Source organism: Lonchura striata, chromosome 3 (assembly GCF_050655825.1).
Source record: "Lonchura striata isolate lonStrDom1 chromosome 3, ASM5065582v1, whole genome shotgun sequence".
NCBI lineage: Eukaryota > Metazoa > Chordata > Aves > Passeriformes > Estrildidae > Lonchura > Lonchura striata.
In genome coordinates, this window is record NC_140705.1 from 106,521,389 (window position 1) to 106,531,382 (window position 9,994).

Here is a 9,994-nt window from a genome sequence, read left to right on the forward strand (position 1 = left end):
AAAACAAAGCAAAATTCTGAGAATAAGTAACACATTTAAAAGAAAAGATGATTAAAGGTATGCCTATCAAAGGCAACAATTACCACATTCCTTCTATGCAGGTTTTTGTATTAGATGGTTAAGTATCTTGAAAAGTCTTGTGATAACAGATAATTGTATTGGAAGTGTGGTAGTGCACATTTTATCTATCTCTTTTCTTGCTGTAGCTGCATGATGAGAATTAGGATTTCCCAAAATTCTCCTGAATTTCCTCTTTGCGGTGCCTAATGCAGAAAAGCCAATTTTCTCATTTGCTCTTTGTTTTGGTAATGGTTATCTCTTCATTTATCTGTTAGTGAAAGTAGACAGGGAGTATTTTATGTGCAGGCACCTATAGCTCACAGGACTGGCATAATCATTTAGAGGAGAGTGGTGGAGTGAAATGGATGAGACTTTTGTTTAGACAGGGATTCTGTTCCTAGCTCTGCCTAACGTGACCCTGTGCAACCTTTCTGAGCCTCCTGTATTTTATCTCTGACATGGGTGGACTGATACTTGCTTTCCTCATAAAGCAGGAAGATGGAACTGTGCTTAGTAATTATCTGTCTGAAGTGTCAGCATCATTAGGCATGATCAGGGGAAGAAGTAAAAACAGGACTCATGGGTGTCCTCCAAGCTCTCCCTGGCTGGCGAGGCACTCCAGCAATCCCAGCTGTTCTTCCTGTAAGTGCCAGTTTTACTCAGTTGTTTTTATAAACCATGGAGGAGGGACAGTGGGTTCAAGAAAAATGCATGGGATGGGTAGGTAAAGTCTCTAGAAATGCTAAAAATACATATGAAAAGTGAGACCCTTCTTTCTTCTGCAAGTGGATCTCAAAGCAGTGCCACACCAGCACTTAAATCCTGATGGACTCTCTTCTTGCCAAAATCTGAATTATTTCTACAAACCCCATAAATATTACAGGCTTTTTAACAAATCATAAGATCATTTAGCTTGGAAAAGATCTTTAATATCATCGAGTCTAGCCATAGGTTAAACTGTTGAAACAGTGTAATTTTTGCTGCCCTTGTTTCTAGGAGTAGATGCAGGCCAATGGCAAGGGTGATATGTCTCCTAAAAAATGCACACATTTTTTGTATTTACTCTGGAAAACAACACTGAATTAAACTGAGGCTGACTAATCAAGGTAAATGCCAAAAGGTCAAGGTAGGATTTTTTTTTTTTTACTGGCAGTTTTGCAAAAAACAAAATCTCAGTTCCATACCATCTTGAGAATTCAGCCTGAAAACAACAGGAATGTCAGCATGAAAGATATTACTATTTCAGGCCTTTATCAGTTTGGCTTAATCTAAAATATTCACAGAGTTAAGATGTATTTTGGTGGAGTCCCATGTATAAATATTTTTATGCCATCTGCAGAAATGCAGTCTGCATTTATCCTAAGCTTTAGTGTTCCTTATCAGTTTTAGCATGTAAAGGAAACTGTAAAAAAAAAAAAAAAAAAAAAACAAATTAAGAAACCCAAACAACTTTTTAGTTCCTCTCAAATTAGCTCTTTTTATAAGCTTGCTTTGAATTTCATTGCACTGTGTTTATGTCCAAATTTTCTCAGTTCCTTTTGTGTGGCAGTTTTCCTTGGTTTGGATGGGTATTTCATACCAAAAAAGGCAAAAAGAACATAGATTAAAGAGAGTTGAAGGTGTGATATTTAAACTTCTCTAAACCATAATAATTTGTTGTTGAAATTTTTTCAGTCTAACAGCTTTGTTAGGATCTAGGGTAAACAGTCACTAAGAAATGAGAAAAGTGTAATTCAATCGGAGCAGATTAATTGCATGCATTATTACCACAAAGATGTGTATATGTATCCTCAATATGCCATGCACAGAAAAGCTTACTTGGGATTTCACGTACTGAATTTGGAGCAAGGGCTGTTTTGGTTGCTTGAAGGTCCTCTTCCCTGCCCTGGTCTTCCATATTATCATCCACCCAGCCCTGGGTCTCTGATATTTTGACACCTGCTGGGTCTCAGGTCGAACACAGTTAATTAACCCATATGTTGTTGTTTATTTCAATAAAAATACCAGATTACTTACAAAGAAATTAAGCAATTTTCAACCTCTGAGCATAGCCTCATGGGACAGCCAAGGACAGCTGTAAAGTTCTTCTTTTTTAAGAAGTTCTGGTTAATGTCAGCTGAGAAGGCTCTCAGTAAACAAATGAATAATTGATTGCTCAGCTTTCACATAGCTACTGCGTTTCTGGGCTCACATGACTCATTTGTGAACCATTCCTGTCGTCCTAATGCCATAACATTGGAGAAATGATGATTGTTTCTTGGAGGATTCTTCTGTGGACATAGTTGCCAAGACCAAAGCTGTAATGGTTTGTTATTATGACCTTTGTTATTCCATTAGGCTCAATAGCTTTAAAAAAAATGATGTGTGCATACTTTAGGAAAGTTTTTACCCTTTACATTGACCTGACATCATAGTTTATCCTACAAAATGTATTAATGACAAAGTAGTGTTTTCATGTCAGGAGGACAAATTTTAACAGCTATAATCTGCCCTTAGTCATCATAAATACAAATGTATTGGTAAAACAGACCTTGTTAATGCAGCCAAGACAAATGCTAGGCTATATTTCAAATGAATTTGGAGCACTAGTCTATACACTCCATGATTTTTTTTTTGTGTAGCTTCAAATACATTATTGTCAAAGCACTGTTAACATGGTTTTCCAGGGGGTATTGTAGAGCAGTAATGACCCATCAGATGCAAACAATCTAGGCTGTTTTTTCTTGATTACTTGAAAATGTGTAAATGTCTTTGAGGATACAGAAGGGCATGGGGAGCATTTGATTAATATTGTTTTGATGTTTTTTCAATACTTGAAAAATCAACTGTAAAAAAACCTTGTGACTCTGACAGTACTTGCAAATTGCCTTGTACAGTAAAAAGTTTCATTTCTAATAAATTCTGTACATTATAGTTAACTGAATTACACCCTATCCAGTACCCACTGCAGTTATGATATAAAGTAGGTTTGCTATTCTCAATTGCTCTAGAACTTTGAGGTTAATAGAGTGACCACAAGTGCTCTGTTCTGGTTTTGCTTCCATAAATTGCAAAAAGCAAAAAAGCAAAAAGTTGGCTTCGTTCCTTGGGTCTCTCAGGGCAGAATGGTACTCTAGAAGAAGCTGCAAAGCAGAAAGGCTCTCTGCTTTCTTCTAGCTCCCTTTCATATTTCCTAGCTGGTGCTTGAAGAGCTGTTGTTACCTGCATAGACCTGCCCTGAGAGGTCCCAAGGAAATGTATAAGAAACCCTTGGCCTTCTTTTTTCCATTGCCTTTATGGAGAAGGACCACCTGTCACTGTCCTCTGACACCAGCGTGCTGCCAACATAATGGAATCTTCCCCCATGGAGATTTTGCTGTCAGATTTTTGTGCAGAGAAAGGAAGCAGTGAACTTTCAAAACTCTTCCATAGATTTGCAAGGAAGCAGAATTGAGTCAAATTTGGTTATGTGTGGGTTCAGGTAAAGGGAAGTTTTTCCACACTGCTTGAGTTTACAGGAGAAATGCACCAGAAGGTCTTCCCCTGTGTTAACTCCTGTTAACAGTGGTGCTGGAGAAATGTTTCTTCCTCTCAAAATGACACTGCACTAAGGCAAGTTTGCAACTATCTGTCCTATTCACATTGTAAGCTGAGGAACAACTATTTAGTGCTACAAAAAGAGATTTCTACACAAAGTGCTACAAAAAGTGAATTCCTGATGTCAGGGAGCAAGAACAGACTTAGCACAACATCTCTCTGCAAGACAGAAACATCCATTGCATATTATCCCATGCATATGGATAAGTACATATGTAAAGATTCATCTCTCTGGTTTTAGACCTAAATCCTTGTGGAGAACAGTCTGTGTCTTAGGAATCCTGGATGCAAAATTATTGTGCTTCTGCTCAGTGCTGTTTAACTGCTGAATTAATCAAGTAAAATTGCTTAAGGCCCTAGAGGGAAGGATGTAATAAATCTTAGGAATATTTGTTCTGGTTTATGGCTAGGTGAAACTGCGTAACATTAAATCAGATGTTATAAACATTTGCAATGGCATATTTTCCTTACTCGGGGCATTGTGGCATGAGTCTTGAGAAACTAAAGAGGGTATGTCCTGAGGACTGGATGCATTTATTCTAATTTGTTATAGCTAACAGCGTTGCTTTGTGCAGGGTGGGAAGGGGCCGGCTGCTGAGGAGCTGCGCGCTGTGCATCCCACGCTTTCGGGTAGAGGGCAGTCGGGTACCGCACACAGGGCTGGGAGCCCAGCTCCGCCTGAGCCTGCTGCTCCGGCCTGGGGATGGAGAGCATCCCCTATCCCCAGATAAACTTCCCTGAGGTGGAGAAAAAGAGAGATAGATTCATTGTACCCAGACTCTGATATTGTTCTAGAGCAGGACAATTTGCTGTTCTCTGCACTAGGAGCAGAAGCTGCAGAGACATGCAGCAACCAGTTGAAAAAACTATCCTGGCTGAAATAGAAATCTTCTAAGTTTAAAATGGATCTGCCTTGAGCTGTTTTCCTTCCTGCAGTGAGGGACAGTCCCAGTGCACTGAGCAGAGTGTGCTGTTCTCATGCACAGTGTCCTGCCCCTGGGACATCGATCACTGGAAGCAAAGCAAGGAGGCAGAGCCTTTTTCCCTGGAAAACATGAGAGCCTGCCATTCCAGCAAAAAGAGCTTTATTTCACTTCAGGGGATGATGTCCTGAGGCATTTTTGGGGTTTTTTTTCTATCTAAATTACAAGTACCTGAACAGGGTGATTGCACTATGCTTGTTCACTGTATGCTTTGCTCTGAACCCTTCAGAGCTGCTTAGAATCTTTGGAAGGTCTAAATTATGTCAGCCTGGATAAGGAGCCAAAGCTGGACTCCCCTTGTGCCAGCAAGTGAAGGGTGAGCTGAAGTTTCTGGGTTTGAGCCCTGAAGAAGAGCCAGCCCTCCTCTAGCCAGGGATGGGTGCGAAGCTGCTGTTTCTGCCCCTTGTGCCCCAGCCTTCCTCTGCAAGAGCTGCTTGGTGATTTGCTGGGTGAAGCAGTCAGAGGGGCTGTGATTATTGTATTGTCCCAGTAGCTTGTGGCCCTAGACTGGGCACAAGAGCTGGGCTGTTCCACAGGAGAAAATAAGCCCCTGTGCTTTCAGGTCTTCTTCTTGCTCAGGTATTTAAGAGCCTCTGGTTGATGGGAGGATGCAGCTGCTTGAGTTACTGGAAAGGGTTTCTTAGGAAATTACTCCAGAAGCTGCATGGCACAATTGGAGCTTTTGTTGTTCAGCTGGTTCAAAGGAAGGCAGAAGACAAAAGGCAACCCAGGGCAAATGTCTGCTGCTAAGGCTGAACAGGTAGTGTTCATTCATCCTTCTGGACTGTAAAAGCCCAGCAGGGGACCAGTGGGACCACTTTGCTTGCACCAGAATTAAATCTGGTCCCATGTCACTCAGCTTCTGTGGGCTTCTCACACCTTCCCAGCAGAACCTGCACAGCTGCTGGGCAGTGCATCACAGACAAATCAGAACCTGCTTTAAGAATGTAGTTGAGAGCATAAAGGATGCAGGATGGAACTGTGTCTGCAGAGGGGACTGAGGGTCTTCTGCTTCACATCTTGAAGTGGCTGCACTGTAAAGTGCATCCCCAGAGCTACACAGGGCAGGAGCCACCTGCCACAGTAGCCTTGCAGACACCTTGACCAGTTGGCTGCTTCCCAGCTGGTGTTGGAAGCCTCTTTAGGGAAGTGCTCCCTGATGAGGGGCTTTTACTCATCCAAGGGATTTTTTGTCATTTTCCATTGGGTTGATGAAAGCACAACTCGTGAGAATCAGAACATGCTTGGGCAGTGAGGGACCTTCCCCTCTTTGGGAGCAGTGTCTGGGTGGGAGCTGGTGTGGTGAAATGCCTCAGGGTTTGCCTATCATGGCCTCAAATCCAAGCAAATTCCCAGCTGTGATGCTGGCAGTGCTGGGGATGCTGCTGTGCTGGTGGCCATGAGCACAGTGCCTCCATTTCTCTGCTCCCTGGCTCCTGCCCTTCCCATACCAGTGCACCACACCTGTGCCTCTGTCCCAGCAGCCCAATGTCACACCGGCTTTGTTTGCAACAGCTGTAGAGAGCAGCAAGGCCACACCATAAAATATGACCAGTTTTTATCAGAACAATTTCCTGGGAAGCTTTTTTTCTTGCTTTTCTTTTCTTTTTGTTTTTCTCCTTCCGTAACGTAACTTTAGGTTTTAAGAGGGGAAGGAAAATAATAAATAGTCTAGAGAAAATAGATTAGTGGGGCAGTGTCTTAGGATACTGGAACAAAGGGGCATTCAATGAAGTTAGAAGGTGGTAAATTCAAATCGGAGGAAGTTTTTCATATGAGGTGGTTCCAAGCTGAGGATCTCATTGCCTCCAGAGATAGCAAAGGTCAGCAGTATGGTGGGTGTTGAAAGGGCTGAAATTTCGATGGGCAGCAGGAATGCTGTGAGTTACTGAAGTCAGGAGAGGGTGCATGGTGTTAATTGGATAGAAATAGTAAGCTTTCAGGTGAAAAATGACCTGTTTATCACAAGCTAGGATCTGCAGAGGAACAGGTTATTTCAGTGCTTGGTGAGACTCCAGGAGCAGACCTGAACATCCCCAGCACAAAACAGTGATGCAGAGAAGCTCATTCAGGGAGCCTGCAGCAGCACAAGAATATGAGCAAAGAATATGCCACAGGGCCACCCTTCCTCTCACAGGCTCAAGCTTTCAGAGCTTCTTATGTGAGCAGGTTTTAGACACAGACACTCTGGACTTGCCTCTAGTGAGAAATTTTGAGTGTCAAGAAACTTGGGTTTTATTCCTCTGCTTCAATGCTGTTGTAAAAATAAATGTCTAGATATATTCATAGAAGTTAATGGAAGTCTTGAATAGAGCTTTTTTCCCCTCCTACTGACCTAATAAAATGTACTGCTTTTTCTCCCAAGTATTTTTATATTAGCAGGCAGTGTCTGCTGCTGGAGGAGGACTTTTCTAGTGCTATAAAATTACTCCAGATGGAGACCCTCTTGCTGTTCACTGACTTCAGGCTCAAGGAAAGCTAAAACATAATGCTTGTCCTGATAGCCACCATCCTCAGCCAGGAAATATGGGCTCAAGGAACAGTGGTGATCTCCTCTTTTGATGTCTGATTTATTAGATGTCTGCTAAAACAGCAGTTTTGGAAGAATTTTTAGATTTTCTTTTAGAAAAGGAAGAAAATTAATGAAATGGGACTGATACTCTGGGCTTGTCAGGCATAGCACAGAAATCAGTCCCCGCAGGTTTGGTGTTAACAGTCATACTGAATGTCTGGATCCAGTGCTCATGGCAGATCATTTTTCCATCTGCTTGGGAAAGTCACGGCCATTCTCTCCCAAAAGCTGACATGGAGATGCAGCCAAACTTCTTACTGGCAGGCTGAGCCAGCAAGGGCTATGGCTGCCCACCACCATCAGGACCAAATGCTATAAAAAAATTAGACATTGAAGACTTGTGTGATGCTCACTGTGCAGGGAAGGAAAAAACTGCTTTTTCCAGTGTGCAGAGGTACATCAGTGCTGTGCTGGCAGTGAGGTGACAGGCTGAACAATTCCAGTGTGAGCTCAGTCCTGCTCAGGACGTCTCTGCAGAGCACCTGGTATCCAGACATGCTGCTGCAGCAGCAGGAGGGCATCCAGTCTGGAAAGATTATACCACTGCTAGCATATGCTGCAGCAGTAGTGGAATAAGGATTTTCTGTGCCTTAGTGCTGAAATGCTTCAGGATTTACCTATCAAGCTCTGAAATCCAAGCAAAGAAAATCCTGGCTCTGGTGAAGCACTGAACAGATGCTCCCTCTTGTTCTTTCTGGTATGGAAGAGGCAAAGAAAGTTATCTATTAGCTTATCTGAGCTAAGCTGTATAGTAAGAGTCTTTGCATCATGCCCCTTTTTTGTTCTTGCAGAGAACCCACTCTTTCTTACCTGTGAGACAATTTGTGCACATTTCAAATTTTCTTTGGAAATGGCTTGCACTAAACTAAACTTCTATTCCCTTTCTCTGTAGTCTGCCAGGTTTTCTGTTCTTTTCTAAGTGACCCACACTCTAGCAGCTTGTCCTGGCTGCTGTGCTATTGTTCCGCACACATGTGCTATCGCCGCTATTGCTGCCAGGCTGTTTGTCTTTTGATTGCATGTGGCTGGAAGATTAAGCCTCAATGAGTCCAGTTACTTTCTCATGGGTTTTCCTCTCCTCCAGCAGCTCAGCCTGGCAGGTGACTTTGCCATTGTTGTGCCATGTGCGGCTACGTACGCACGTAGGAAGTTCACAGGGGAGATTTTCTGTGTTTTCCCTTCCTGCCGAGGGATCTGTAAATGCTCTGTAAAAGCCAAGTGCTTGACTTTTCTGTTGTCCTCATGGCAGCATGCTGAGGGTCAGCTGTGCACCATGGTTTTCCTCAAGAAAACTTGGAGATTTCAAGGAGGGGAATTGCAATCCATTGTTGGATACCGGTTCAGTTGGCTTTTCTTCTCCACTGAAAACAGCCGACAGGAAAGCAATTACAGAAGCAGATGTGACTTGTGACGTAAATGTTACTTCTGGACCTTTTGTACCTTTTTTTTTTTTTTTTTTTTTTAACTAATCCTATAGGGTGATTCCAAAGCAAGTCAGCTGGTATGTGAGACACATGGGCTTATAGTGGTCATTTCAAGCTTTTCCTTGGCTCAGTCAGATCCAGGGGTAATTTGCAATACCTTAGCAACCATTTTTAAAAATAAAATTAGCAAGTAAGAGGAATTTTTGGAGCAGCTTCAATATGTGTATCCTGTGTAATTGCCTTCATGAATCCCACTGCTCTGCCCACTGACTGATGTCTCTGTTGTGAGCAAGGTATTGAAGTGTTGCTTGTAATCCCTTTGTAGTAATAAATCTGTGTTTTCCAGCTCATATTTCTTCTCAAGACAACTTAAATCCATAGCCTGAAGTCTGGAAATAAAACTGGTTTTAACTATTTAGGTATTTTAAATCACCTCATTTTTAAGGACATCACATAATTTCTGCTGTATTAGATGGAGCTGTTACAAAGTGTTTGTAACCTTTCTAGATGCTCACTTTTCTGGGTGTTTTGTGAGGATAAGCCCAGTGGGCCTCCAAGTTTGATCTCCCTCTGGGTCCATGGTGAGGCCAGCAATCTGGTCCTTGGCACACTGGTCCCTTGGCACAAACCCCTTCCCTGAGCAGCCTGGTGTCCAAGTCATCCTAGGGCTGTGAATTGTTCCCCCAGACAGCTGCAGCCCAGGAACTTGTGTCTCCCTGCACTTGAGCTTCCTTGATGCCAACACAGCAGTGCCTTGGTGCTGTCTTTGAGCTACATGCCAGCCTTGGAGTCCCAAAGGGAGTGGTAACTACTGGAGCCCTGGGAGTCAGACCCTGAGGTTGTTCATCCCTTTATGCACAGAACCTTCATTCTTCCCAAACTCGCCTGGCATTGCCTGCCCAAAGCTCATTTGTCAACTGGAAACTGGACACACAGGCTGTTACTGACTGGTGGCAGAGGCAGGCACACATCTGATACACATCTGGTTCAGTGGGTACACATCTGGGGCAGAGGACATGTCTGCTGCTCGCCTTGCTGCTGCCCAGCACTGCAGGGGCCCCTCTCCCTGCCCACAGCGCTGCAGCCGGGCAGAGGCAGCACAGGTAGTGGTGGACATCAGGCCTGCTCATGAAGTAAGGCCCTGTAAAGCTGAATTCACTCTATAGCCTTCACTGGCAAAGGTTTTGCTTTCAGGTTCTGTAGGGGTGGCTGAGGAAGGGAAGTTGGCAGCCACAGCTGGCAGGAGTGGCCACCAGCAGGCTGCAGCTCCGAGCGGCACCTGTTAAATGCGAGGGCTGACTCTGTCTCACGTTAAGTTATTCACACACTCATATTTCTGGCCAGAGAAAACTCTTCCAAAATATGCCCTGCCTCATTAG